This window comes from Trichosurus vulpecula, chromosome 9, assembly GCF_011100635.1.
Source record: "Trichosurus vulpecula isolate mTriVul1 chromosome 9, mTriVul1.pri, whole genome shotgun sequence".
Lineage (NCBI taxonomy): Eukaryota > Metazoa > Chordata > Mammalia > Diprotodontia > Phalangeridae > Trichosurus > Trichosurus vulpecula.
In genome coordinates this window covers 198,384,055-198,402,286 of record NC_050581.1, presented here as the reverse complement: position 1 = coordinate 198,402,286, position 18,232 = coordinate 198,384,055, and the positions used below count along the sequence as shown (strand labels likewise).

General features: G+C 41.6%; 1 protein-coding gene across 2 annotated transcripts in view; it reads right to left on the bottom strand.

Moving 5' to 3' along the window:
• POU6F2 (POU class 6 homeobox 2) overlaps positions 1-18,232 on the bottom strand; it is a 507,199-nt gene that overhangs the window by 407,657 nt on the left and 81,310 nt on the right. The window contains exon 1 of one of the 2 annotated variants that reach the window (XM_036739294.1): positions 215-223. The exons of the other annotated variant lie outside the window; for it this stretch is intronic. The gene's annotated coding sequence lies outside the window, so the exon portion shown is untranslated. Of the gene's footprint in view, positions 1-214; positions 224-18,232 lie in introns of those variants that run through there. 2 annotated transcript variants of the gene reach the window in all.

Below are 18,232 nucleotides of genomic sequence, written 5' to 3'. Positions count from 1 at the left end.
CAATTACTTTAACCTTTTTTCACAGGGAATGGACTCACAACCCTTCACCACTCTGCTTGGTCTTCTCTGATTGTTTTCTACCTTACTTTGATCTTTCAAATGGACTATGATTTCACCGTTGTGGGTATTTATTTTCCCAATGCAGATCCTAACCAGATTATCAATATCCTTCTTCAAACATGGCACTCACAGTGGAACTCAAAGTCACAAGAACTCTGATGAGAGCAGAGCACAGTGGGACAAATCACCACCTGATCCTTGGGAGCTGCCCTTCCTTGTGCAGCCCACAGCAGCAGCAGAGTTTTTTTGGGGGGTGGAGTGCTATTACATCACACTACTGACTCACATTGAGCTTATGGTCCACTGAAATTCTCTAAATTCAAAATACTCTGTCTCCAAATACTCTGCCATTTCTAGGATACAAGAGATCTTCTTTCCTCCCACCAGACTGAAGCCATTGATTTCTAGGCAAGTTTGGAGCAAATGCCTTAGAGTCACAGTTTCCAAGTTGGAAGGGCCTTTGGTGGCCAGCCAGTCTATCCATACCAGAACATACCTAACTTGTGGTCTTCCAGACTTTGGCTGAAGAACTCGAGTGTGGAGGACCTCACTCCCTGCCAGGGTAGTCCACTCCACTCTGGCACAGCTCTAATTTCTAGGATGTTTTTCTGTCAGGCTACCATTTACTTCTTTGTAATGTCCTCCCCTCCATTGCTCCTAATTCTCTTCAAGGCTGAAGAGAACAAGCCTAATCATCCCTTTTCCATGTGACAGCCCTTTCAAATATCTAAAAACAATTAGCACATTTCCCCAAAGTCTTCTGGCTAAGCTTTCAACAAATGCTCACATGGCATGATCTTGAGACCATTTTAAGATCACCTTAGTTGCTTTCCTCTGGATGCCTTCTACCTTACTCTGATCTTTCTAAAGTCCTGTGATCTGTGGTGAAATCTTAAATTTTTCCTCCACCAATTCCCTCCACATCCTTTCCTATGCAAATGTTCATATATTCCCCACAAATACTTCATGAAGGATCATCCTGAGGGTAGGATCCCTTGACTCCTTCTTTTTGTTCTTTGAAGACTTTAAGGCAGAGCCAAAACCAGGGAGGGACAACTAGGGTTTTATTCCAGAGTTCTGAAATTTAGAGAGTGCTGATAATACTTTTAGTCCTTCACCAACATAAAAACAATTGAGATCAGCACCTAGTTAGCAAGACTACTTAGTCAAAATAGGAAGTTTCAGGAGTTTTATTCCACTGGTAGTTGCATGCCAAGGGAGTCTCCTCATGCTCTCTCCATCCTGCTTACCTGAGGCACAAAAATGCTAGTTGTATAAGCTCTTAATTAAAGATACCAGTCTTTTATGGTGACTCATGGAACAGAGCAAATCATAATGGGATTAAATGTTGCTCTACTTCCTCCCCCTGCCCACAGGTGAAATATGGTTTAAATAAACATCCAAAGGAGCCTGGAAGAAGAAAAGAAAAGGGCCTATGCAGCTAGGGAGGGGTGTGTGTGTGTGTGTGTGTGTGTGTGTGTGTGTGCCTGAGCATGTGCATTTGTGTGTGTGTGTGTGTGTGTATGTGTGTGTGCCTGAGCATGTGCATTTGTGTGTGTGTGTGTGTGTGTGTGTTTATGTTTTGGGATGAAGACAATGCCATTCACTTTTCTTTATGGAAAGGAGCAGGATATGATGGCAGTTAATGAGAATAGATCTTTTCTTTTGATGGTGCCAATATGATGCTGCCCACTGCCCGCTTGAGTCCCTGACCAAGTATCTGGACACAGCAGAATTTGGGGCCATAGGGGTCTAATTCTATCTGAGGTGTCCCGGAGAGAGCTCTGCTTAGAAGTGAACAGAAAACATTTAATCTGGTTTTATAGTTTTTCAAATTGTTCCGTGAAGGCAAATTTTTATGGAATAAATTAAACAACCTGGAGAATGGGAATCCCACATCTCAACTGTAGATCCCTATATTTCATCAGGAAAACCACTCCAGCAATTCCTATCCAACATCACCCCTCAACCTACCTGTAGCTTATATTTATCCATCATTTTGTCCTCAGAAAAGGGAGAAGTACTGCATAGACACAACCTCTCTGCTCGATAGTGGGCACACCTGCAAGGATGGTTAGGGACAGCTATTGACATTCTAATTGTCTCATCAATTCCATTTCTGCTTTCTCAGTGAAAATACATCAATAGGAACACAGAGCAGAGAGTCATTGGGCCCCATATTAGACACATCACACCTTTACTGGTCCCTGTCTTCCTATAGCCTGATAGGACCTAAAATAGGCTCACAATATTCTATCTGGCAAGCCAGATGAAAACTCAAGTTAGAATGTTGTTTTTTGGATACATTTTAGAAGGAAGGTGGCAAAGAGACAGAGTGACAGAGACAGAAACACAGAGACACACTAAGAGACAAATGAAGACAAAGAAAGACAAACACACACACAAATAGAGAGAGAGAGAGAGAGAGAGAGAGAGAGAGAGAGAGAGAGAGAGATTTCCTCTATATTGCAAATGTGTGCTTTGGTGTAATTAGTATCCGATCAAATAATGTCCTTATTAAGTGCCTACTATGTCCCAATGTTCCCGGTCCTGGGAATATGAGGGCCTTGGAAAGAGATCTGTATTTATGTATTTATAATCAGGACTTAGGTTAAACTTTTACCTCAACTATTTAACTGGGGCAGGTCACAGAATCACACTACTTGAGAGGTGAAAGGCCTCTCAGTAGCTATATAGGCCAATCCATACACTAAAGAACTTCCCCTATAACTGATTGGGCCTCAATTTCCATATCTTTAAAAAGGGGTGTTGGGTTAGATGATGTCTAAATCTAATAATCCTCTGTCATTATTGCTTATCTTCATCAGCTCCCTGGTCAGCTGTCTCCTACCTAGTTGCTGCTCCCTCAAATTTCTCTCATCTGAATCCTATTAGAACCTGGCCCTCTCCTTCCTGTAAGGCCTCACTGCTCTCCTACCCCATCATCTGTAATCTACTTTCCTTAACATCCCAAGAATAACCCTTTGAATGCCGTGCAAATTCAAAAGGCTGAGCTTTTATGGAGGAGGAGCAATAACAGAATTCCAAAGGGGAGATGGGATGGAAGACGGGATTGAAAGATGAGCTTAATCTTCTGATTCATGAGGATCTGAGATCTCACGCGTCCATTAGTATTAAAGTAGTTTTTTGTTGTTGCTGCCTCATTTATTGGCTCACTTGACTAATAAAAATCGTCTGGGTTTTCCTGTGCCAAACGTGAGATAAGATCTAACCCAACATTTCTGTGAAGTACCCAGCTTCCATGGAACACTGGATCAGAGTCTGTTGTTGGGATTTAAATGAACTTCACCATAGGATGCAACCAGCACATCCATGAGGAAAAGGTTAGAGCTTTTTCTTCGGTGTATTTAAGGCATGGCCACGTAGATTGAGTGGGACCATGGAGATGGAGGCAAGAGAAACAAGGGAAGGATGTTAGGGCAGTAGCCACTCAAATGAGTTAGTACCAAAATGGGTTAGCTAAATATGATGCTTTCAAACCTCTGGGAGCATTCCAACCTTCACACACACACACACACACACACACACACACGCACACACACACACACATACATGCACACACACACACACATGCACATACACACACACATGCACACACACACACACGCACATGCACATACACACACACATGCACATACACACACGCGCACACACACGCGCACACCACACCTCGGATGACTAATGGGAGGGGAAGGTAGATTATAGACCTTAGGGTCACCAAGTTTAACACCCTCATTTTATAGATGAGGAAATTTAATCAAGATCATACAGCTAGTAAATATCTGGATAGTATTTGAACCCAGATTTTCCTTCCTTTTTACTTCAAGTCCTGCATTCTACCTGTGGGAACTCTGTCCTTTAGGCCAAAACAAGTGGAAGGTGTCTACAATGGATGGTCTTGCCAGAGGCTACCGCTAGGAGGTGGTGCTCTCTTACACTAAGATTTCAGCCAGTTCGGTGGGTTGGACTCCTGGGTCAGTTATTCCTCTGGGCTCATGGAAGAAGGGCCAGGTGTTTGATTGGAAGGGGCATGGATCTACTCCTGTGTCAAGTCACATACAGGAAGGCCTCAATTATCCAAGAAGTTGGAAATTTCTAGCCTGAAAGTTTCCAGACATAGAAGATTCCAGACATGGGGGTATTCTAGGAAAGGGCAAGGGCAAGAGGGAGGTGGAACCAGGAAAGCAGGGGGGAGGTATGTCTTTAAAGGAGAGACATCTTCCCAGAAAGGTCAAGTAAATTTCTAGGCTACAGAAGAATCCTTTTCTCTACTCTCTTTCCCTCCCTCCCTCCTCCTTCCATGATTTGACAGGAAGAGATCATAATATTATAGATGCAGAGATAGAGGGGACATTAAAAGTTATCCAGTCCAACTGGAAATGTGAAGTAACTTATACAGGGTCACACAGGAGGCAAACATCAGATGTAGTATTTAAACTCAGCTTCCATGACTTTTCATTCAGCATGTTTCCCTCTATACATTATTATTTCCAAAGAAGGGCAATGTCTATTATTCTTTATTCATTAATTCATGATTTGCTTATGGTTCAGAACTGGAGTTTTCTGAGTCAGTCTTTGAGTTGGGTCAAGTTGTCTTTGGACAATCATGTACCTTCTCTAGGGCAGCTAGGTGGCACTGCTGTGGATAGAGTGCTTGGCATGGAGTTAGGAAGACTCTTCAACCTGAGTTCAAATCGGCCTCAGGCATCGACTAGCTGTGTGACCCTTGTCAAGTCACTTAACCCTATTTGCCTCAGTTTCTTCATCTGAAAAATGAACTGGAGAAGGACATGGGCAACCGTTCTAGCATCTTTGCCAAGAATACCCTAAATGGGGTCATGAAGAGTAAGATGCAATTGAAAACAACTCAGCAACAACAACAAAAGGTAATCTACCAAAGCATTACTGAGTCTTAGAATTGGGAGGGGACCTCAATGGCTGTCTGATCCAAGCTATACTAAAAAACAAAACAAAAAAGAATCCATGGTATGACCTGGGTCACAAATGGTAATTCAGTCTTTGCCTAAAGACCTCCAAAAGTAGGTATCTTTGGATTTCTACCTAGAAGTGACCTTAAAGCTCATGTGATTCATCCCCTTCATTCAGGGAAGGAAAGGGAGCTTCCTAACTTCACAAGGATAACAATTACCAAAGCCTGGATTCAAACTCAGGTCTCCCAACTCCATGTCCAGTACTCTTGCTTGACATTAGGCTTCCCCATGCTCAGAGTAATGGATTCATTCCATGCTAGAGACTCTTACTTCTCCTCATCATCCTATACTAGGACCTGAGTCAGTAATCCCTGTGTTTTCTGCACCCAGGGGTCCATCATCATATATCCATCCTTCTGCTGGAGTCCAAAACCAGAGGGAACAAGTGTGGAATTATTTGGGGAACACTGTCCCCTTCCCTGGAGAGGTTAGACAGTGGCCATTGGAAAGCTTCTCCCTGATCCTCCACCATTTTGGGAGGCTCTTGGGGAATTCACCTCATCACTTCTCACCTGGATAATTCCCTGGAGTTCAGTGTTCTCCAGAAACTCATCATTCTTCAAGATTACATCAATTCAGAAAGTTTCACCTGCTCAGATCATCTCTCTCCCCTGCCACAGGGCTTCATTATGCCCCATGTGCTAGGTAATCTCCCTCCCTTTCTTCCCATTTCCCAGACATTTCCCCTTCTCTCTGTGTGTTATCTTTTCTCATTAGATTGTGAGCTCCGTGAGGGCAGGGGATGTTATGCCTTTCTTTGAATCCCAGGCACCTAGCACATTTGTGGGCACATAGGAGGTGCTTAATAAATGTTTATTGGCTCTGACTGTATGAAATTGGCCCCCTAGAATACATATATGCAGGTGGCACAAAGTTAAGAGGGAAAAGTAACATATCAGATGACAGAATTAGGGTGTAACGGGATCTTGACAGGTTGGAATGATTGGCTAGTAAGATAAGGTTTAATAGAGTAAATGTAAACTTCCGCACTTAGCTTCAAAACATGAATGGCACACATCCATATGAGAGAGATTTGACATGTCGGTTTCCATGCAAAAAAAGGAAATGGCATAGTGCTGTGGATTTAGCAGTCAGACAAGCTCAGTTTGAATTCCCCTTCTGTGATTCACTCTCTGTATGACTACTTTGGGCAGGTTGCTTAGGCTTTCTGTCTCTTGATTGTCTCATCTGTAAAATAAGAGAATTGGTCTCGATGACCTTTCAGGGCATTTCTAGTTTTAATCCACAATCCTAGGAGCAATGCAGTAGTTGATCTCAAGGTCCGTATGTAAGGGCCAACTCATAATTCAAAGGTAATATTAGACAGACATAGAAAGTATAGTATGTTCCAAGTAGAGAAAATGGTAGTCTCACACTATCTTTTGTTCTGGCCACATATTTTCTAGAAGGCACTCTGGACTTTAATAAATTTTCGAGAGAGCTTGAAAGTAGCAGCATTAAGTAATACCCTCATACAGAATGGGAGGCAACACACCACATTGGATAGACACCCAGGAGGCAAAAATACCTGGGTTCAAGTTCCATTCTGATACATACTGGCTTTGTGACCCTGGGGAAGTCACTTGAATTCTCAGGGCCCTCAGTCTTTCCTGAGACTATTGATTACAGAGGACTTATTGATCTGTTTTGATAAACGGAATCTCTTTGCTGGAAGGTCCCTATACTAAGGGAATCACAGGAGGACTAGACCCTAATGATTATCTTTAAAAACACTTTAAAACTGAATTTTAATATAGCTCATTAAAAAATTCAATTCAACCAACATCTCCTAAGTACTTGTTATATCCAAGGCACTGAACTAGGCATTGGGAATCTAAGGATACAGACAAAGGCAAAGCAGACCCCTCAATCAAAGAGCTTTCCTTGGGTCCTTGGGGGAGAGAAGAGCAGGGAATGGCAAAGGGAGCCAGGTCAACGAGGAAAAAATGGTGACCAAGCCAACAGAAAGGCCAGTGGGGGGAGGGGCAACGTTAACTCCAGGGCAAACAGGAAAGGCTCCGAATGGGGAGGAGCTCTGGAGCAGAACTTTGACAGGAGAGAGGGGTTTTAAGCATCAGAGGTGAGTACAAGGAACATCTCAGACATCAAGGAGAGTCTGTGAAAAGCCACAGAGAGGAAGAATGGGGCAGCAAAGAGGCCACTTTGGTTGGGGTAAATGAAGGGTAATGATAGAAAAGGAGTCTGGGAAGAAATATAAAAGCCAGGTTGTGATGAGCTTGAAATGCTGAAATCTGGGAGTTTCTATTTAATTTTGTGGGCACTAGGGAGTCAGTGAATCTTCTTCAGCAGAGGAGTGACCTAGCAAGACCATGCCTTAGGAATATCTATATGGGGAACATGGATTGGAAAGAGCAGACAAGACACAAGGAGACCAATGAGGAAGCTGTCAGAATAACTCAGGTGAGAGATGAAAAGGGCCTGAATTACGGTTGGAGATGTGTGAGTGAAAAAGTGACAAATACGAAAGATGCTGCAAAAACAGAACCAATGAGATCTGGTAAAAACAAAACAAACAAAACCCTGAAATTTTCATCATTGTCTGCTTTGCCATTTCTTTATGGACAGTGCAAAGGTCATGTAAACATGGCCCATGAATTCTCACAGATCAATGATTTGATCTTGGAGTCTTCCCCTACTAAAGGGTTCTTATTTAGAGTGTTAGTTCTTCCTGCACATGCATGGCACATTCCATACACATTGCATTAAAAGTTTTCTGCACATTTATTCTTCTTGCCCACCAAATATGGGATCTGATTTCCAGGTTTTAAGTGGCAATATGAAAAGTCTACTTAGTTTAAGAAAGTAAGTTTCTTGAGGGCAAGACCTGCTGCATTTTTATCTTTATATCCTGAACACTGAGTATGGCATCAGGCACACAATAGGTGCTACACAAAAGTTTGTTGAATGAAATCCATTGAATCAGTCCTCCCCATGTCCTCCTATGGCAGGGTCTCTAATTTAATTCATTTCACTTCAATTCAATAAAAATTTGAAGAACATGCTGCATTCAAGGCCTCTGAATATGAAGATGAGGAACTTACCCTTGCTTCTGTAGGTAAGGGGAAGGTTTTAAGCAAAGGACCACATGTAATAAAGATAACACAGACAACATTTTCAAGGGCGAATTAGAGAGCTAGGAAACCAGTAAGGAAGAGGTTAAAATAGTCCAGGTGAGAAGAGATAAGGACATGAACTTGTGAGGGGGTTGGTGGTGGTAGTGCAGAGGACGTTGATGGAGCTAGTGGAAAGAAATAAATGGTGAGAGGCGTTATGATGGTAAAGTCAACATGCTTTTCCACCCTAAGACACCATTCTGAATAAGATGTTTTTGTTGGCCTTACTTTTCCCTCCTTTTAATTCACTAAAACTCCCAGTGATTCAGACTTTAATTTTGTACTTATGGCTGCTACAAAACTTGGTGGTCACCATTCATTTCATACTCATTTTTTCCATCCATGACTTTTGCCCTAGAATTTGTCTCTATTGAATAAAGACTGAGTCAGAGACAGGTTCACTTTGAAATGATATATTTTCCCTCCAATGCTGTGTTTTTCCTTTTGGAGATTCTGAACATATAACTAGATACTAAATTCTAGGTGGAAAATTTCTGGCCACTATCTTTCTATTAGAAAATCACCTCCCTCCTCCCCCACCCCCAACTCCACTCACATGTCTCTTACAACCTCTCCACAGCAATGTCTCCTCAGCATCTCACCCTCAACATGCCCCAAGGAGAACTCATCACATTCTCCTTCCCCAAACCTATCTTTCCTCTGAACTTTCCTATTCCTGTGAAAGGCATAACCATTTTCTAAGTCAAGGGGATATTCAAGTCAGCTCATACCAACTTATTGCTTCAATGGGTCATCCAATGGCTTGATCTTGGGACCTTTCACCATCCTGGCCACCCTCATCCAGATACGCTTCACCTTCTCAATCTCTTTCATAACCTGTGCTACCCTAGACTGACAATAAATAGAGGACAGTGTGGCTCTCAGGGTCAGTTCTTTGGGACAACGTTCCTCTCTTGATGTACTCTAATATCTCGTTAGCTCTTTTGGTGATCTCATCGCCCTGGTGACACCTACTGAGCTTACAATTGACTGAAATCATCAGGGCTTTTCCAGACAAGCTGCCCTCTAGTCACATCTTTACATACCATACTTGTGAATTGAGTTTTTGGACCCAAGTATAATACTTTACCTTTATTCCTAGTAAATTTATTCTTATTTGATTAAACTTAGCATTTGAGACTGTTGAAATCTTTTGGGGTCCTTATTCAGTCATGTAACATGTTAGATGTCCCTCTGTAATAGTAATTAAGGTGGGACTTTTTGCTGTTGACCTTCAATGATTCTGGCCTTTGTTCGAATGGGGCAGATAAAGTGGGATGTTTTTGTATTTCTCAGCACTGAGACAATTGGGAGTCATTGATTTGTATCTGATGTGATATTAGGGGTGGGGAACTTTTCCAAACCCAGCCTGGGTGAGGTTGGGGCCCTCTGGGCCCTGAACAGGATATATAAGTGCAGAGGTTAGTGTTCTCTCTCAGAGCTCTGTGCCACAGCAGGAGTGGCATGTAACTCTGGGCCAGCCGTTGTAATGAGCTCCCCGGCTGAACACTCAGATGTTGATAACTATGAATTGTATTTGGTCTGTAATTCAGGGTGCTGGTTTTTTCCCCCTGAACTAAGTAAATGATATTTGTGTGCTGTAGTAAAGTAAGATTGTTAACCTTTAACATTGCTTTCCTTAAATAAAGCAGATCAAAAGGACCTGGGCTTGCAGTGTTCTGTGAGCTGGTTGTTGTTGGTTTTACACCCTCACAGCAGCTGCTAGCCAGATTGTTGAAACACCCTCCCACTTTATGTCAACTGAAACTGTCAACAGGTAGATGATTTATGCTTTTATGAGATTCATCATTAAAAAATGTTAAGCAGATCTGGGCCAAACATAGATACTTGGAATAGTTCACTTTTTTGTTTATTTAAAAAGTACTCTTTGGATCCAATCAGTTAGAAATACATAGGTGGCTATAGTTAGGTTGTTAACTATACTAGTACGTAGTTCACACTCTCTATCTTTTCCTCAGGAATAGCATCAGGTACTTTGGTAGACTTTGCTGAGATTTAGGTCGACTATACCTACAGAATTCCTTTGATGTACCAATTTAGCAAGCTTGTTTAAAATGCAAATGAAGTCAGTCTGGCTAGATATATTCGGGAATTCTGGGAGAAGCTAGCTGACTCTTTGGGATCATTCCTTCCTTTTCTGTGTGTTCTCTAATGATTGCACTGATGATACTCTTTCCACTGCTTGAAAAAAGGCCAAGCGTTTGCCCTTGTGCTGTCCTGGGGCTTCTCTCCCCTTCTCCACAGTCTTTAAAGGCTACTGCTGATCGCTCAGTAATCAATCATGCCTGCCAGTTCTTTCAATAATCTCCAATCCATCCTCTACCAGCCCCCACAGTAACCTTCTGAAAGCAAGTTTGAGATGCTTCGCCTGCTGGGCCCTAAGAGCTTCAGTAGCTCTCTAGTCTCTCTAGGAAAAAAAAATGCAAACTTCTCAGTTTCAGATTTAAGATGCTTTACAGTTGGGTTCCCATTGGCTGTTCTGGCCTTATTTCTTTCATATTTAATCAAAGTGGCTGGTAGATTTTCTTGAGCTTTACTTCTTATCCCCAGCCTTAGCACATTCACATAAATCACCACTATGTCAGGAACGTGTTCCCTTCTCGTTTCTGTCTTATCTTCTTTGACAGTTCAGCTCAGGTGATTCTCTCTTCCTAAAGGCTTCCCTGACCTCCCTGTTGTCACTGCTCTCTCTTTGTTAAATTATTTTTTATTTACTTATCTGTGCACATGTTATCCCCCCAGTAAATGGAAGCTCAGTGAGGGCAGAGAATTTGTTGAATTTGTCTTTGTATCTCCATGCCCCTCCTCCTCGTAGTTTAGACACACCCTTACACTGAGGACATGCTCAACAAACGCTTGTTGAATCAACTTAAATTGAAAGGAGAAGATTTGCAATAAGTGCTGTGTAGATTGCAGAAGGAAGCTGCTAAGTGATAAAGCAATGTTCTGACAAATGGTAATGTGGGTCTAGCTAAGACTGTGTGGCAAGAATCTCTAATGAATTGAATTTGTAGCTTTCTTGCTTTCTCCAGTAGTATTTGGCAGCTTTGGGGCAGGAGGGAGAAAACAAGATGTTGAGATTTACTCAGGGCTGAAAATTAGAAGAAGGAAAAATGATGACAACAGGTAAAGGACTTTGGCATGATAGTGAGAATAAGGCTGAAATGGCCAGCCTTGGTGGGGGCAGGGAGGAGGCATGGCCAGGGAGTGAGGGAAGGGAAGCTGGAGAAGGGGTAATGGACTTGGAGACCGAGGGTGATATTGAGGAAATGGCTATTGAAGTGAAGATGAAGAACAGGTCCAAGAGGAGTTAGCACAAGGGGAAGGAGGGTGCTATCTGTTGGGTCTTTGTAATGTGGACACATAGAGGGTTGGCAAAAGCTAGAGTGTTAAGGCAACAGAACAGAGTTTGTTCCAACAGAACAAAGACTTTCTTACATGGTAAGAAGAGTTGTGCAGAATATGAGGGTTGGAGTCTGAGGACTTGGGTTCTAAACTTGGCTCTGACACTACTTCTATGGCCTTGGGTAGTTATTTAATCTATAAGAGCCTCAGTGTCCTCAAATGAAAGATGAAGAGATGGAACTAAATGACCTCTGAAGACCCTTTGCAGCTCTAAATAAGTGATCCTGTGCTCCCATGTGTCTCTGTAACTAGACTGTCAGAAGATCAGTGACACAGGAGGTCACTAGAGTTGAGAGAGTCCAGAAAGCTACTGGAGGTCAGGATGTAGAGAGGATAATGGACTCAGATAGCAAGGTCACCAATAATGAGGTCTGGACATAGGTTATGAAAAAAAGAGTATAAGACAGATTTGGAAATCCATAAGGAAGATCTAGAGTTTCCTAGGGATCTGTGATCCAACATTAACACAAGAAACCAATTGGGATGGTACTGATGGCTTCTTCCCTTAATTTCTTTTTTTAGATTGAAGCATTTTTTAAAACTTTATTATCCTTGAGTTTTTTTGGGGGGGGATGTCTGTGTTTTCTTTTGCAACGTGGTTAATGTGGAGACGTTTCAGACTGCACATGAATAATCTATATTAAAATTCTTGCCTTTTCAAAGAGGGCAGAGGGAAGGGAGAGAGGGAGAGAATTTGGAACTCAAAATTTCAAAAAGTATTAAAATTTTTTGTTTGCATGCGACAAAAAAATTAAAATTAAAATAATGGGGGGGGAAAGCAATTTTGTCTAGAACCTTTTATATAATTTATAGCCTTAGAGAGTTATAGTTGAGAGATTAAATGACTTGCCTAGAATCACAAAGCCAGTATGTGGCTAAGGCAGGATTTGAACCTAGGTATTACTTGCTCTTTATAAACCTGCTCTATATCCATTATGGTATGATGTTTCTTATTATATGTAAATATAGCAAAATGTTATTTCATTGTAAGTATAAGGTGTATTTGTTGCCCACACAGGTTGTCATGTATGTCTACATTGGTTTGTCTAAATGTGGCTTGAGGAGAGGGTTTAACAAGTGTCTTAGTTTTCAGCATTGATTTTCACAAGAGTTTGAATTACAAATTTTCTCCCCATTTCTACCCTCCCCCCACTCCAAGATGGTGTATATTCTGGTTACCCTGTTCCCCAGTCAGCCCTCCCCTCTGTCACCCCACTCCCCTCCCATCCCCTTTTCCCTTCCTTTCTTGTAGGGCAAGATAAATTTCTATGCCCCATTGCCTGTGTATCTTATTTCCTAGTTGCGTGCAAAAACTTTTTTTTGTTTTTGAACGTCTGTTTTTAAAACTTTGAGTGCCAAACTCTCTCCCCTCTTCCCCTCCCACCCACCCTCCCCAAGAACTCAAGCAATTCAACATAGGCCACATGTGTATCATTATTTATAACCTTTCCACAATGCTCATGTTATGAAAGACTAACTATATTTTGCTCCTTTCAAACCTATCCCACTTTATTGAATTTTCTCCCTTGGCCCTGTCCCCTTTTGAAAGTGTTTGTTTTTGATTACCTCCACCCCATCTGCCCTCCCTTCTATCATCCCCCCTTTTTTATCTTCTTCCTCCTTTTTTCCTGTGGGGTAAGATACCCAAATGAGTATGTATGGTATTCCCTCCTCAGGTCAAATTTGATGAGAACAAGATTCACTCATTCCACCTCACCTGCCTTCTCTTCTCTTCCTACAGAACTGCTTTTTCTTGCCACTTTTATGCGAGATAATTTACCCCATTCTATCTCTCCCTATCACCCTCTCTCAATATATTCCTCTCTCATCCCTTAATTTGATTTTATTTCTTTTAGATATCTTCCCTTCATCTTCAACTCAACCTGTGCCTGCTCTCTCTCTCTCTCTCTCTCTCTCTCTCTCTCTATATATATATATATATATATATAAATATATATATATATAATATACACATACATATATACATACATACATACTCACATATACATATATATATACATAAACATATATATATGCATATTCCCTTCAGCTACCCTAATACTGAGGTCTCATGAATCATACACATCATCTTTCCATGTAGGAATGTAAACAAAACAGTTCAACTTTAGTAAGTCCCTTGCAATTTCTTTTTCTTGTTCTTTTTCTTGATTACCTTTTCATGCTTCTCTTGATTCTTGTGTTTGAAAGTCAAATTTTCTATTCAGCTCTGGTCTTTTCACTGAGAAAGCTTGGAAGTCCTCTATTTTATTAAAAGTCTATATTTTGCCTTGGAGCATGATACTCAGTTTTGCTGGGTAGGTGATTCTTGGTTTTAATCCTAGCTCCATTGACCTCCGGAATATCGTATTCCAAGCCCTTCGATCTCTTAACGTAGAAGCTTCTAGATCTTGGGTTATTCTGATTGTGTTTCCACAATACTAAAATTGTTTCTTTCTGGCTGCTTGCAGTGTTTTCTTCTTGATCTGGGAGCTCTGGAATTTGGTGACAATATTCCTAGGAGACTTCTTTTTGGGATCTATTTGAGGAGGTGATCGATGGATTCTATCAATTTCTATTTTGCCCTGTGGCTCTAGAATATCAGGGCAGTTCTCCTTGATATTTTCTTGAAAGATGATATCTAGGCTCTTTTTTTGATCGTGGCTTTCAGGTAGTCCAATAATTTTTAAATTATCTCTCCTGGATCTATTTTCCAGGTCAGTGGTTTTTCCAATGAGATATTTCATGTTGTCTTCCATTTTTTCATTCCTTTGGTTCTGTTTTATAATACCTTGATTTCTCATCAAGTTACTAGCTTCCACTTGCTCCAGTCTAATTTTTAAGGTAGTATTTTCTTCAGTGGTCTTTTGGACCTCCTTTTCCCTTGACTAATTCTGCCTTTCAAGGCATTCTTCTCCTCATTGGCTTTTTGGAGCCCTTTTGCCACTTGAGTTAGTCTATTTTTTACTGTGTTGTTTTCTTCAGTATATTTTTCAGTATTTTTTTGGGTCTCCTTTAGCAAGTCATTGACTTGTTTTTCATGGTTTTCTCGCATCTTTCTCATTTCTCTTTCCAATTTTTCCTCCACTTCTCTAACTTGTTTTTCCAAATCCTTTTTGAGCTCTTCTATGGCCTGAGACCAGTTCATGTTTTTCTTGGAGGCTTTTGTTGTAGGCTCTTTGACTTTGTTGACTTCTTCAGGCTGTATGTTTTGGTCTTCTTTGTCACCAAAGAAAGACTCCAGAGTCTGAGACTAAATCTGGGTGCGTTTTAGCTGCCTAGCCACATTCCCAGCCAATTAACTTCACCCTTGAGTTTTTCAGTGGGGTGTGACTTCTTGTAGAGTTAAGAGAACTATGTTCCAAGCCTGGGGGGATGCTCCAGCTCTGCCACACCAGCACTCCTACTTCCCCAAGAACCCCCTACCCGGATTGAGCTTAGATCTTCAGCAGGCTCTTCACTCCTGCTCTGATCCGCCACTTAATTCCTCCCACCAGGTGGGCCTGGGGCCGGAAGTAACTGCAGCTGTAGTTCTGTAGCTGCCCCACCTCTGCTGCCCCCGGGGCAGGAGCCGAACCGGGAACTCCTTCCACTCCCGCAGCTTTTCCCACTAACCTTCTCTGTTTTTGGTATTTGTGGGTTGAGAAGTCTGGTGACTGCTGCAGCTCACTGATTCAGGGCACTAGGGCCCGCTCTGCCTGGCTCCTGGTCTGGTTGGTCTGTGCTGCCCACACTGGGCTCTGCTCCACTCCGCTCTGCTCCGCTCCCAGCTCTCTGTGGGATAGACCTCACCCAGTGACCATCCAGGCTGTCCTGGGCTGAAGCCCTGCTTCCCTCTGCTATTTTCTGGGTTCTGCGTTCTAGATTTGGTTCAGAGCCATTTTTTATATGTTTTTGGAGGGGCTCAGTGGGGAGCTCACGCTAGTCCCTGTTTTCCAGCTGTCATCTTCTAACAAGTCTCTTCCCTTAATTTTCAAATTCCTCATCTTCACTTCAGTATAATTTTTACACTTCTCTTCTCATAAGCTGTTGGTAGAATCTCTCTAAAATGTGGTCCAAGATTATATGTCATGCTATCTAAGACTGCCATACGATAATGGGTATGATATATATCGTCATGCTCTTTTGTCATCTTACAAAAATGGTACCATCCAAATGCCTTCCCCTCAAACTTTTATTTCCTTGGAATGTCTTTCTGAAAGGTTCCTTAATTCATTGTCTTGGCTTTCTGAAAACATTCATGCCATGTCAGAAAGTTAATTCTTTGGTTCACTTTTATGAGCATGAATTCACTTTAATTAAAGCAAATTTTAAAAATCAATCCAGGGTATTTGTTACTGTTTAAATTTTCCCTGAATAGAAGCTAAGAACCCATGAGTGTTCTGCTTAGTAACACTCTTTCCCTAAATTAAAGTTATTTAAAATTTAGATTTCCATTTACATTCCAATACAATTTTAAGAAAATGAAAGAGAGTGGGTCAGGTAGGTGGCGCAGTGAGTAGAGTGCCGGTCCTGAAATCAGGAGGACCTGACTTCAAATCTTGTCTCAGACACTTGACACACTTGCTAGCTGTGATTTGGGCAAGTCACTTAACCCCAATTGCCCTGCCTTCCTTCCTCCAAAAAATATACAAAAAAAAATGAAAGAGAGCTCCCTGGCAGTCAGTAAATCAACAAGCATTTATTAAGGCTTTACAAGTGCCAGGGATTATGCCAAGTACGAAGGATACAAAGAAAGGTAAAAATTCTGTGCCCACCATCAAGAAGCTCACATTCTAATGGAGCAGACAGTATGCAAAAAATATACGTGCCTGATATGTACAGCATAAATGGAAGATAATCTCAGAGCAAAAGTAGTAGCAGAAAGTGAGACTTGGGCTGAATCTTGAAGGAAGCCAATGAAACAGGAGGTGGGTTGTGGAGGGAGAGTATTCCAGGCAAGGGGAATAGACAGAGAAAATGCACCTCCCTCACCTGATCCATAGAGCATGTGGGCGTGGGTGGGAGGGAGGAGCCCAGTGAAAGAAGACTGGAAATGTAGGAAGGGACCAGGTTATGAAGGACTTTAAATGTCAGAAGATTTTATATTTGATGTTGGAGGTAATAGAGAACCACTAGTTTATTGGGGCAGCTAGGTGTCACCATAGTACATAGAGTACCAATCCTGGAGTTAGGAAGATTAACCTTTCTGAGTTCAAATCTGGCCTCAGACACTTACTATCTGTATGACCTTGGTCAAATCACTTAACCCTGTTTGCCTCAGTTTTCTCATCTATAAAATGAGTTGGAGAAAGCAATAGCAAACTACTCTAGTATCTTTGCCCCAAAACCAAACAAAAAAACTCTAAAATGAGGTCACAGAGAGTTGGACAAAACTAAAAATGACTGAATAACAACAACAGCAGCAAGAGTTTATTGACTAGGGAGATGACATGGTCAGATGTGCACTTTAGGAAGATGGCTTTGACAGGGGAGTAGAGGATGGACTAGTATGTTGAGAGACTTGAGCATAAAGACCACCCAGAAAGCCACTGTAGTAACCCAGGTATGAGATGATAAGGGCCTGTTCAATGGAATGAAGAGAAGGGGTCACACAGGAAAGATGTAAAGATGGAAAAGATAAGACTTGATAATGGGCTGGATATGAAAACCGGCAGGAGCTTCACTGCCATGAACTCAGGATTATATAAGAGATCTGGGAAGTAACTTAGGGCTTTCAAGTTCAACCTCCTCCTTTTATGATGCGGTAACTGAAACTGGGAGGCTGCCATTCACCCAGGGTCATATGGCTAGTAAATACCTATCAATCTACCAACAAGCATCTACTATGTGTCAGGCATTGTGCTAAGCACTGGGGATACAAAGAGCCAAAAGGCAGTCCTGACACTGGAGCTTACAATCTAATGAGGGTGACATATGCAAATAAATGTATACAAAGTAAGCTATACACAGGATAATTAAGATATAATTAGCAATTGGAACAACTGGGCTTAATAAAGGTTAGGGAAGGCTTCTTGTAGAGGGTAGACCTGAGGCATTTGTAGGAAGATAAAGGTAAGAGTTGCACAGAATGAGTAGACAGGGACTGGCAGCAGAGGAAGTCGACCACATTAATATACTCAAAGATCTAATAGAGTGTGTATCTCCCTTAAAACATTAATTTCATAAATATACGGTATAACTGAGATGTAAATACCAAACTGCAACTCTCAAAAAGAACTTATGCTGTATCTCCCCCTGTCAAAGATGCTAAAATAATAAAGACCTCATTCTTTTGGGCTTCCTCTGGTACCAGTTTTTCTTAAAAAAATCCCACTCTATTTTCAAAAATATTACAAATACAGCCTGAGAAAATATCATTAAAGAGGTATGGCTGAGGAAAAGAAGATGGTTTCTTTTGGGAGGCAGTGTGCTGTAGTGGAGACAGCACTATGATCAAAGTCAGGAAGACCTAAGTTTAAATCCTACCTCAAACACTTATTAGCTGTGCGTTTTTGGGCAAGTCACTCAGCCTCTCTGGGCCTCAATTCCCTAATCTGTAAAATAATAAGAATGGACTCGATGACTTCTAAGATCCCTTTCAGCTCTATTTCAATGATTTGT